This window comes from Lynx rufus, unplaced genomic scaffold, assembly GCF_022079265.1.
Source record: "Lynx rufus isolate CCGP_SWC_20201006 ecotype Redwood Valley unplaced genomic scaffold, mLynRuf1.p SCAF_6, whole genome shotgun sequence".
Taxonomy (NCBI): domain Eukaryota; kingdom Metazoa; phylum Chordata; class Mammalia; order Carnivora; family Felidae; genus Lynx; species Lynx rufus.
This window is the reverse complement of record NW_025814878.1, coordinates 116,460,932-116,474,020: the sequence shown is the minus strand read 5'-3', so window position 1 is coordinate 116,474,020 and position 13,089 is coordinate 116,460,932.

The window sequence follows — 13,089 nt, the reverse complement described above, 5'->3', positions numbered from 1 at the left end:
ATAAAGAAGATGTGGTATATAAATTCAATGGAGTATTACTCAGCAATTGAAAAGAATGAAATCTTGCCATTTGCAACTACATGGATGGAACTGGAGGATATTAGCTAAGAGAAATTTCAGTCAGAGAAAGACAAATATCATATGACTTCACTGATATGAGGAATTTAAGATACAAAACAGGTGAACATAAGGGAAGGGAAGCAAAAAAATATATAAAAACAGGGAAGGGTACAAAAACATAAGAGACCCCTAATTATAGGGAACAGAGGGTTGCTGGAACGGCTGTGGGAGGGGTGATTGGCTAAATGGGTAAGGAGCATTAAGGAATCTACTCCTGATATCATTGTTGCACTATATGCTAACTAACTCAGATTAAAATTTTAAAAATAAATAAATTTTAAAAATAGTTTGTAAATTAAAGGGACTGAAAGAATGAAAAAGAATAAATACCTGAATACTAAAAGAAAAATAAAGAAAGAAAGAAAGAAAGAAGGAAGGAAAAAGAAAGAAAGAAAGAAAGAAGAGAAAAGAAAGAAAAGAAAGAAAAAGAAAATTTTCACGAAAGAATGTGTTTATAGGTGTGCCTGTCTAGCTCAGGGAGTAGAGCATGTGACTCTAGATTTTAAGGTCGGGAGTTCAAGGCCCACTCTGGGGGGCATATTGTACTGAAAATTACAAAAAAAGACTGGGGGCCTGGCTGGCTCAGTCAGTAGAGCATGCAACTCTTGCAGGGGTTGTGGGTTTGGGCCACATGTTGGTTGTAGAAATTACTTTTTAAAAAGTAAAATCTTAAAAAAAAAGATGTTGTTTCTAATACTACAGAAGCAGTTGGATGGGAGGTGGCTCAGGAGCGTTCTTCTACATCACTGTGGGTTATATCCAGTCAGCTGGTGCCCAGATCCCAGGACTCCCTTTATTTCAGTGGGAGAAGCCTGAACATGAAACCGCAGGTGCCTGAATCCACATCGTTCACACAAAAACAGATCATGGGCTGGGACCTTTCACCCCAAATCCTCTCTCAGGTAAGACTGCCGGTAATGGCAGGAGGAAGGGGTGGAGTAAGTTCTTCCCCAGAAGGCAATTATGAAAACTGGAGAAAAACGTTAAAAATAAACATTTGAAGTCACCGAAAAGTAAATGCAGGCAGAAACATGAGAACTTTAATCTTGAATAACCACCACTACAATGGGCAAGAACCGCAAGTACAGAGCCTTCTCCCCTCTGGGTGCTCCCCTCCCCCAGCATAACTGCAGCCCAGTGGCTCCCAGAGCAGATGACAGCAGTCACAGTGCCAAGGAGCTGGATATTTAAAGGGGGAAATTTGAAAGTGAGGGAACAGCAGAGGGTTAAGATCTGAATAGAATGTCACTCAAATTCCCTGGATGAGCACCACACTCTGCATGGCTGAGGGATGCCAGGAGACACTGTTGATACCACAGAAAGAACCAGAAGAGGTCTAGCTTTAAAGACACAACTGTCCTGATCTAATCTGTGAGTCTGCGCTGTTGACTTATGAATTCTCCAATCAGCACAAGGCTCAGGCAACAGCAAGAAAAATCATACTGTGGGTGCCAGTGTGGCTTAGTCTTGATCTTGGGATCATGAATTCAAGCCCCACATAGGGTATAGAGTTTACTTAAAAAATAAAATCATAATGGATGAAGGATGGTCAGACTTTGTGGCTGGGAGGGCATTTGGAAGTTAGGGGAAAATATCAGGAACAAGACGACCACAGAGAAGGTGAGGGCCAAAATCTGAGAAGAACCTGCACGAACCCTTGACTGACCACCAGGTCACACAGATGGAGGGGGGCTCACTCAAGACCCAGGATAAAATGCAGCCTCTGGATATGGGAAAAACAGGGCATAGACAATAGCTGTCAACAATGTGGGGGTTAAGGTCATAGTGGGGTCCATGCAAGGGAAACACTTCCAGGATAAAAACAGTCTTCAACTTAAAAAAATAAAATAGATTCCAGATTTGCTAAAACTTAAAATGCATAATTCATTTACTTTTAAAGGACATATTACCAAACATGCAAAGAAACAGAGATGTGTGACTGTGAGAAAGTCAACACAGACATATCCCCCGTGTACCCAGATGTTGGAATCAACCCCAAATGCTGCCATGAACTTCAGGAAATAGTTTTAAAGAATGAATAAATATGTGTTGAAATAATTTAAGAAAATCAGGTTCTTAAAGACTGAACAGAAATGAAATCTGAATGAAGAAGTGGAATGTACAAAGAAGACCAAATAGAAATTCTAGAACTAAAAAAGAAAAAAAAAGTAATAAAATTCAACAAGCAAACTCCACTGAAACCCTGGGAAGGGAGAATAAAGAATCAATGAGGTTGAATATAAATCTATACAAATTACCCAACTCAAAAAACACTGAGACAAAAGATTGAAGAGAAACTAATATAACCTCAGAAATCCAAAGGAGAATTAAAAAGACAAATAGACAATCACAGTTCAAAAATTAGAAGGAGAAAAAAAAAAACAAAAAAGATTTGAAGAAATTATGTTTGAAAATTCTACTTTAGTGCAAAAACCGTGAGCCTATAGATCTGAGAAGGTCATCACTCATGAGAACAGAAGCAAAAGAAAACCACACCAAAGCTCATTCATGTCCATGTGACACCTTCCACACAGGATGTCGTGTTTTCGAAATTTTCACAGATTCACTGACACTCTCCTCATGAAGAGGTGGAACTAATTCTTTTCCTCTTGTGCGTGGACTGGACTCAGTGACTCACTTCCAATGGAGAAAATAAGGGAGATGTAATGGGGTGTGACTTCAGAGTTTAGGTCCCAAAGGAATGTGTTTTTTTTCTCTCTCTCTTCCCTTTCTTTCCCTCTCTCAGATCATGGGTTCTGGAAGAAGCCGGTGTCCTGTCAGAAAGATCCTCACTTGCAGACAGGCCCACATGTGAGGAACTGAGGCTTCCCCCTATGAGCTTGCAGACACTGAAGCTCCCTGCCAGTAGCCACAGGTGGGTGCGTGAACTTGATCCTCCAGCCCATGTCAAGCCTTCGCATCATTGTGATTCTAGTTTCATCTTGGCTGCAACCTAATGAGAAAACTTAGCTGAAGCTGCCCCGCTCCCCTGTCCTTACACTTATGATCCTCAAGAATTTATTGCCATAATAATGTCATGTGAAGCTGCAGAATTGTGTTATAATTTGTGACACTGCAGTGGATAACGATACAGATGTTGGTACCTGGACATGGGTGCTGGCCTCACAGATACTTTACATGAGGCAGGTGCTGAGGAGCGGGACAGGGGTGGAGTCGGAAGGACTGTGAGGTGAGAGTTTAGGAGGAAAAGATTAGCAGGAATGCTGGAAATTTTCAAGGAAAGGGGCAGAGACATAGAAAAGGAAAAGAAGCCTCGGGAGCCCTACAATTCTATTGGGGAGAAGCAGGCTGAAGAGGTGACCCCACTGCAGACACAGTCTCACACCCCAGAAAGATGGGTCACAGTGTGCAGAGACGCTAAGACATAAGCCAACTGCATGCTGTGCACAAGACATGCACTTTTGGGGAACCTGGGTGGCTCGGTTGTTTAAGCATCCACTTCAGCTCAGGTCATGATCTCATGGTTTGTGAGTTCGAGCCTTGCGTCAGTCTCTGTGCTGACAGCAAGGAGCCTGTTTTGGATTCTCTGACTCCCTCTCTCTCTGCCCTACAAAAATAAATAAATAAATAAACAAACACTAAACAAGAACTGAGACGTCCACTTTCACGATGAAGACACAGGCAGAACGTAAGTTGATGAAACAGCTGTGCCAGGCAAACTGTGACATGAGGAGGCTGATATGTTAACATCAGGAGCAAAAGAGATTTGAAAAGAGAGCACATTGCTGGAGATAAGGAGAGCCTCCTCGTGAGAAATGTAATAGAATGAGAAATGTCACAAGTGAAGACAGAAAGGAGACCAGTGGCCGCCCAGGGCTGGGGGCTGGGGCGAGGACCAGATGCAAAGGGGCATCAGGAAACTCAGGATAAGGGACCTGTTCTCTATCGTCTTACTAGTTCCATGGGTCTAAACCATTGGTGACATTCCTCTAACTGTGCATTCACACCTGGGGAATTTTATCTCGTCTGAAAAACCTTAAGAAATAAAACAAAAGTAGGGAGGAAGTGGCACAGAAGAGATAAATATAAACTAGGTAAATATAAATGATGGGAAAAATTTTAGATAAATGTATTATATATAAATATAAGCTAGGAGAATTCGTTGCGAGCTCTCTGCCATGAACTACTTTTAAGTCCTGCAGGCCAGAAAGAGATGACACTAGATGTTAACTCATAAACAGAATGGAGTAATTAACAACAAAAATGGTGATAGTCTATACACATACATTTTCTTCTTAACTTCTTTTTTTCTTTTTTTTTTGAGCTCGGAAGTTTTTCTTTAATAATGTATGAATATTACTTCATAACAACAGAAAAGAGTTTGTAATAATTAAATCACAGAGAACCTGATTTTTAAGATAATGGATAACGTAACAGCGGCAGACAGAAATTTACTCAGAGAGAAATTTAGCACAGTATTTTTCCTCACCTGTCTTTCATGACACTGAATGTTTTCAGAAAATAATTCTAACTTTAAAAAAAAGTGTTTAGTGAAACCTAACGCTTACCGTATTTGGTTTACTGTTATTTTTTTTTTAATTGTAATTTTAATTTTTTAAAACTTACATCCAAATTAGTTAGCATATAGTGCAACAATGATTTCAAGAGTAGATTCCTTAGTGCCCCTTACTCATTTAGCCCACCCCCCCGCCACAACCCCTCCAGTAACCCTCAGTTTGTTCTCCATATTTATGAGTCTCTTCTGTTTTGTCCCCCTCCCTGTTTTTATATTATTTTTGTTTCCCTTCCCTATGTTCATCTGTTTGGTCTCTTAAAGTCCTCATATGAGTGAAGTCATGATTTTTGTCTTTCTCTGACTGACTAATTTCACTTAGCATAATACCCTCCAGTTCCATCCGTGTAGTTGCAAATGGCAAGATTTCATTGTTTTTGATTGCTGAGTAATACTCCATTGTATGTATATATCACATCTTCTTTATCCATTTATCCATGGCTGGACATTTGGGCTCTTTCCATACTTTGGCTATTGTTGATAGTGCTGCTATAAACATGGGGGTGCATGTCTCTCTTCAAAACAGCACACCTGTATCCTGTGGATAAATGCCTAGTAGTGCAATCCCTGGGTCACAGGATAGTTCTATTTTTAGTTTTTTGAGGAACCTCCATACTGTTTTCCAGCGTGGCTGCAGCAGCTTGCATTCCCATCTTCTTAACTTCTTTAAAAGATGTATGACTGTGCCAAACACTAAGTGGTACATGATATTATCTGGCTTACAATGTATGTTGGTGACACATGTAACAATACTAGCACAGAGGGGCCTAAATGAAACTCCATTCCTGTATTTACTGGATGGAGTTCAATGTTACCTTGATTGTGAAAAGTTAAAAATGCAGGTTTCAATTCCTACAACTTCAATAAAAATTAACAGAAATAAATACAACTAGAGAGCCATTAGAATAATCAAATCATAAACAAAAACTATTTGCTTGAAACAAAGGAAAGTAGAAAGGAGGTACAAGAATGGAAAAGACATGAGACACTTCAGACACAAAGAGCAAGATGATAGACCCAAATCCTACCATGTCAGGAATCATATTAAATATAAACCAACTAAAATTCTACTCAAAAAGTTGACATTATTGGACTGCATAAATATCAAGATGGACTATACACTATGTAGAATAGAAACACTTGAACTACAAAACCAAAAATAAGTTAAAACTTAAATGGTGAAGGAATGAATATCTTATGGGAATAAAAAGCATAAGAAGTCTGAAGTGTTGCATTAACCTGAAGCAAAATACGTTGTCACATAGGGAGCATCACTAGAGACAGAGAAGGACGTTCTATAAGAATAATAGGTCAGCATCACAGCAAGACAAAGTAATGAATGGAGAAGACCCTCAGTACAGAGCTCTAAAACAGGTGACACATAAAGTGGAAGAAGGGTAAATAAATAGACAAATTAACTATTGTATTTAGAGATCAATACTCTTCTCTCGTTAATAGAACAGGTAAGGACTTGGCCATTCCATGAGCCAAAATAGACCACAGTCTGGCCCTAAATAAATGTGAAGGCAGGGAAATTATAGAGTACACTCTGTAACCGCAGTGACATTAAATTAGAAATCTGTAACATGAGGATCTCTGGAAAATCCACAAATAATTGGAAATTAGAACACACGTCAAACCCCTGAAATGTCGTGGCTTAGAGAAGCAATCATAGGGAGGTCAGAATTGTCTATACCCGAGTGACAGTGTACAGAAATGACAATATGAGGTCTGTAGATGCAACAGAAACAGAGGTTGTGATTTCACAGTTTGCAGGGACAGGAAGCCAGGTCTGAGAGACCCAGACAGCAGGTCCCTGTTTCGAGGGTGCACCAAGGGGTAGAAGAGGCAGGGCACCAGGGTCCTGCTCTCTCCAGGTGGGGTAGGGGCCACCCTCCAAGTTCCAACTATGGGGGGTCTGACTCCCCCCACCCACACACACACACAGGAGCTTCCTCGCCATGTCTATCTTGGGCATGGTGTTGAGATGCATGGGTCCTTCAGGCCTGGGGAGTGGGAAGGGGACACATTTGGGTCCTGGGGGAAATGGTAGGTAGAAGCCTGGGCCTGACTCATGGCTCATGTCCTTGTAGCCCCTGCGGCGTCCAGCCTCCACCCCACGTCCTGTCTCTGAGCTCCAGGAATGCAGCCTCCATGGCCCCAGCTCCTGGGCACCTCCCTGTTGGAGGCCCTGGGGCTGCTCCTCTTGGAGGAGTGTTTCCCGTGTTCACAAAGAGAGAATGTCTCCAGGTGATACAGGGGTGGACGGCAGGTGGCTGTGAAATCTTAGCCCAGGGAGTGAGATCCGGAAACTCCAGAATTAGAACCAGGTCCCTTCAGGGTGCACACACCTTGCTGCCCCTTCTCTCAGTTCCTTGCCTCTCTCTGCCTCCCCAGCAAAAGAGGGTCGTGCTCTGGAAGAAAGGGAGCCCCTTAACCACCTCCCCTCTCTTCTTTCCCCTTCATTCCGGGATGTTTGAACTATTCCTATTGTAAGTATGGAAAAATGCCTAAACCTAAGTACAGTTTCCTGACCAATTACAGGGCTAAATCCTGTGTAATGACCATCAGGTGCAAAACAGAGATGTCCACCATGGCCCCACCCAGATGCCCCTGTGCCTCTTCCAGACAGAACCCCTCCTCCCTCACAAGGGTCCTAAAATGACCCTTCCCCTGACCTCTGGTCCCTGGTTCCTCCTCCTGCACTCTTGTTGGCCTTCATCCCCTAATGTCACAATTTCCTACCTCTGCTCACCTCTCCTGGAGCTTCCCCAGGTTCCAGGTCATTACCCAGGGGAGCTCCGCCTCCTCCTCCTCCCCTTCTTGGACCACATCTTAGGAATGGACAATCCAGACTTGGTTCCCTGGAGGAGGATCCTGTAGCTCTGGAGGCAGAAGCAGGAACACCTGACAGGGACTCCAGGGTCAAGGTCCCATTAGACCCCTGGGGAGAACCCCAAAGGGAACTCGGGTTTTCTGTCGTCATCCCTGTGGCCACACGGGGGCGCTGCCGCTCTTCAGTTCTGCAACACCAGGGGAGAGGACTGGGCTGAGCTGAGTCAGGCTGAGCAGGGAGGGAAGGGGGTGGGAGGGATGAAGGTGCCTTCTTAGCAGCCCTGGGGGCAGGTGCAGGGGTGGGGCAGGGAGCAGAGGAGAGGAGATTCTGGAGCCCTGTCCTGTGTCTGTAGTTTCCCTCTGTCCTCCCCACAACCCCTCTCTCCAGGCCCTTGAACAACCCCAGGAAACCTGAAAAGTAGACAGTTTTTCCTCCTGGACCTAGTACTTGTCTGAGGGCTACTGTAAAAAAGAAACTGTTTTATTTTAGAATAGTTTGAGATTTACAGAGAATTACAAAGTTAGCGCAGAGTCCCTGTTCGCCCCACACTCGGTTGCCCTGTGAACACCACCCTCAACCTGATGCATTTACCACAGATGATGACGCAATACTCATGATTCCTACTACTGAACTCCACACGGGATTTGTTTTATTGGTTTTGTTTTCTCTTACAGGATCCCATCCAAGATACTACATTGAGTTAAGTCCCAATCACGTCTCCTTTGAGCTCCTCTGGCTGTGACCATTTCTCAGACTCTCATATTTTGATGACCCTGATATGTTTGAAGAGAACTTTCAGGTACATTGTAGACTATCCCTCATTGTGAATTAGGCTGCCCGAGGCTATGGGCCTAGGGAGACCACAACTGGACGGGCCATTCTCAACACAACATATCAAGAGCGTACAGTGATCACTTGGTCATCACTGATGAAGTTACCCTTCACCCCCTGGCTAAGGTCGTCTTGCCCAGATTCTCCCCGTGAAGTTCTTCTTTATGCTTTGTCCCTTTCCACGAAGTAGTGTTAGAAGGAGGTCAGGATGTGCAGCCCAGAGATATGGGCTGTCCCAGTATGAAAATGTGCATGCAGGTTGTTGTGCAGACATGAGTTCTCTAATAGGTTGGGTAAACACCTCATAGAGGGATCAGCAGCTCCCATGCTTAGTCTGTGTTTGGCTTTACAAGAAACTGCTGACTGACGCCCACAGTGACTGTGTTACTTTGTAGTCCTGCCATTAGTGACTGAGGCTTTCTGTTGCTCCAAGTCCTGGTCAGCACTCGATATTATCAGTGTTTGGATTCCTGCCATTGTGATAGGAGTGCGATGGCAGATCACTGTTGTTCCCTTTGCATTTCCCCAATGACACTTGCTGTTGAGCACCTTCTCATGTGCTTATTTGCCAGGAATACATGTTCTTGGTGAGCTGTCTGCTCAGATGTTTGCTCATTAAAAATTTTATTTATTTATTTATTTTTGAGAAAGAGAGAGAGACAGAGCATGAGTGGGGGAGGAGCAGAGAGAGAGAGGGAGACACAGAATCTGAAGCTGGCTCCAGGCTCTGAGCTGTCAGCACAGAGCCCCATGCGGGGCTCGAACCCAGAAGCTATGAGATCATGACCTGCATCAAAGTTGGACACTCAACCGACAGAGCCACCCAGGCGCCCTAGCTTTTGCTCATTTTTTTTAATGACTTGTTTACTTATTATTGCTTTTTGAGAGCTATATGGGTATTCTGGGTCATCTGGGAGGCTAAGTTGGTTAAGCATCCAACTATGACTCAGGTCATGATCTTGCAGTTCATGAGTTCGAGCCCCCCATCAGTCTCTGAGCTGACAGCTCAGAGCCTGGAGCCTGCTTTGGGTTCTGTGTGTGTCTCTCTCTCTCTGCTGTCTCCTGCTAGTACTCTGTCTCTTGCTTTCTCAAAAATAAGTAAAACATTAAAGAAAAGAGTTTTATGGGTTTATGAGTTTTATTCTAAAGCAACGCCTTTATCAGATATGTGATTTGCAAATATCATCTCCCAGACTCTGGCCTGAGCTTCTTACTGATGTAACAGTAGACACATATGCACGGATGTATATTTTCGGTAGGAGAAAGGAGAAATGGCTCACTGTGATGGATTTTGGGTACAGAACTTGGGTGATGGGGGAAGAGGGGTTACCATGTGACTTCTTTATTTTTGGATGTTTGTGATTATCTACTGGATTGTCTCGTACATGCTGGAGTGATGTTTTCAAAAACTAAACTAGTTTAAAATCCCTAACACTTGACAGATCATCCTCAGATCATTAAATAAGACTTACGTTCTGATCTTCTACTTTAGGACCAATCATCTTTTCACTGAACTATTTCGCCTTTGAAATTCCATTTCTGAAGCAGGTGGGCTAGATTGTATGGACAAATGCTCCCATGAGAATAGCTTAAAATGCCATGTAACATACAAAAACCATCATCTAGAAAGCATTAACACTGACAAGATGAGGGTCCTAGGTGGCTCAGTCGGTTGAGCATCTGACTTCAGCCCAGGTTTTGATGTCACGGTCTCTGAGTTCGAGCCCCGCATCGGGCTCTCTGCTGACATTTTTGAGCCTGGAGCCTGCTTCAAGTTAGGTCTCTCTGTTCCTTCCCCACTCATGCTCTGTCTCTGTATCTCAAAAGCGAATAAACATTTTTTAAAAACCTGACAAGATAGTAATAAATGAATAAAGAGGCACGCCCCAAAAGGAAGACAAAGATACTGCTTGCCCCCATCCCCCCACCCCCAGAGAAGGGGGTCCTGAGAAATGGAGCAAAGTCTCTGTGAGTCCCCTGCCCAGGGCGCACACAAGCAGACCCAGCCCTCCCAGCTCTGTGGCCTGAGCTGCTGACTTTCCTACCATCTCCTTCCTTTTTAAAATGTAAAGAAACGTATAAACTGATTAGGATGTGTATGTATGATGTACAATATATATGATGTGATGTATATTCCCTGCAGAAAAATTATAAAATGAGAAAAGCGAATGATGACAAATTAAAAATGATGGTAATTCTCACACCTGAGCTACTTTGTTGCGTTTTCTTCTAGTCTATTATAGATGCTCCTGGTGCTGGAATTCTTTCTCTCTAAGGCAATGAGCACAGAGCTCAGGGGCCCCAGCCCTGCTGTCTCCAGATGCCATTTCCCCAGTCAGCTCACTGTCCCCCTCCTGAGAGGGCTGCTTTGCACTTCCTCCCCCACTCTTCAGTCTCCTGCACCCCTCCCTGCCCCCCTTCCTGAGATGATGAGCTCCTTTGTTTCTCACTCAGAAAGAAGGACTCAGGTGAGAACAGCACAGTCCTCCCTCCCCTCCCCCACATCGGCACCTGTGTCCTCACCTTCTAAGTGATGGTGGAAGTGCCCCTCCTGTCTCAGGCTGCCCCTCCATTTGGGCTCCTGCATCATCCATTTCCCCCTCTCTACAGGCTCAGTCATTCCTCATACGAACATGCTGTCATATTTGTATGAAGCAACATTAAATAAATCAAAACAAAATCATCCTATAAAAATCCAACCCTTGCTTCCATGACTCCACCAACTCCGGCCCCACCTCTATGGCCTCCGTGCAGAACTTCCCTGACTCTGTTTGTCACCCACCATGTTGTCTTTAGCCAATGGATAGAGGCACAGAGTTTTAAAAAGTCAAATACTTCTGCAGTGCTTGAGGTCAAGTCAGGTGTCCCCAATCTTCTATGTCCCCCTTTCCTGAATCTCCGAGATCACCTGCACTAGTTCTTTCAGCCGATTCTCTGATTATTGCTTCTGTGCCTCTAAATAGCCTGCTTCTTGCACCCATTCTCTGGTTTGCAGGTTTATGCATCATCTTTCCTGAATTTGCTCTTTCATACTCTCCCATATGCCCCGTATAATTATTGTATAACTTTGATTAGCTCAGTGTGCACTGTTTGCATTTGTATGACCGTAAAGTGCTACTCACAACTGAGCATTTAGTAGACTATGATTACTTTACCTTTCCTGACTCACCTTATTATTTTCCCGAAATAAATACATATCTTATCCTTCATTTGCTTAGTTTCTGTTGTTCTCATTTAAATCCTTCCCGAGCTCCCCCGGGTAAATCTTCATGAATCTATTCGAGCCCATCCACTATTCCACCTCATGTCTGTGCAGATGCCCGTCCTGCAGCCCTCAGTCCTGCCCCATGTGGACGGGATGCCTGCACACCTGGGGCAGGGCCAACAGCCGGATCCCCTCAGCTCAGCCTGGGTGCCCTCTGCCTCTCTCCTTCTGGCCCCCTGTTGCCTGGATCCCATGTGCTCCCTTCTTTTGGTTTTCTCCATCATTTTCCCCTTTGCCTAGTGGTATCCCATGGAGGGAACGTGGAAAGTAGACACTGACACTCTAAACATCTGACGTGCCTTTGGGCTACCCTCACCCTGATTCCCACGGTGATGGGATAGAGACTCTGTCCTGGACACAGTTGTCCTCGGGATTTGGGGACCGTGGGTCATGTCTCCCAGCTGCCAGTTCTGTGTTGTTGTGTCTGGAGTTTCCGAGGTGTGTGCTCCTCTACCCTCCTCCTGACATTTCATTGTGATGTGTCTTCGTGTGGGTCTCTTGTCATCCACTCTAGTTAAGAACTTGGGTAGGGGGCGCCTGGGTGGCTCAGTCGGTTAAGCGTCCGACTTCAGCTCAGGTCACGATCTCGCGGTCCGTGAGTTCGAGCCCCGCGTCGGGCTCTGGGCTGACGGCCCAGAGCCTGGAGGCTGCTTCCGATTCTGTGTCTCCCTCTCTCTGACCCTCCCCCATTCATGCTTTGTCTCTCTCTGTCTCAAAAATAAATAAACATTAAAAAAATTATAAAAAAAAAAGAACTTGGGTAGGATTTTCAATATATGCGTTGCTCCCTGTCAACTCTGAGAAATATTCTTGAAATTTTTAGAAACAAATTTTAAGAACCAAACAGGTCTTCTCTCCTGCTGCCTCCACCTCCCGACTGCACTACTTCGAGGAAGTACAACTTTAATCATCCACTTTATCGACTAAATTATTCATTTCTAGAGTCATCGTTTTAACTCCCAAGAGCTCTTTCCTGTTCTAGGATTGTTCACCAGTGTGTGTGGTTCAGATTCTGTTCCATATGCCGTATGCCTCTTACACTCTGTAGACATGATTGATTCTAGTTACTGGGGACCTGTTAGGTCTCCTGTCAACTGTCCTCGGGATATCCTGACCTCTCTCCACACACATTCACCTCAGGAGTGACTTACATTTTCTTGTCATTTCTGGTAATGCCCACCTCCCACAGGACAGTGCCAGCATCGTGTCACCAGGGGCTCACGCTTGTTCTTTATTTTACATCTGGAGTCAGCTGACCCTGAGTCACTGGAGGCCTCGAGATGTACATGGGATGATGGGCTTTAGTTTGATTTGTGCAGGTAAGTCACACTGCCTCTTAATGTCCTCTTAGTCTCTGAACCTAGCAGCATCCCATTGCAGAACACTCCGGAACATTGCAACAGTTCACTTGCATGGAGTGCACACTCATACCCACCTCCCGATGGACAGAGAACCAAAGAAAGACAAGTCGACAAAGCCTCTGAGTGCAAACGTTCTGGATTG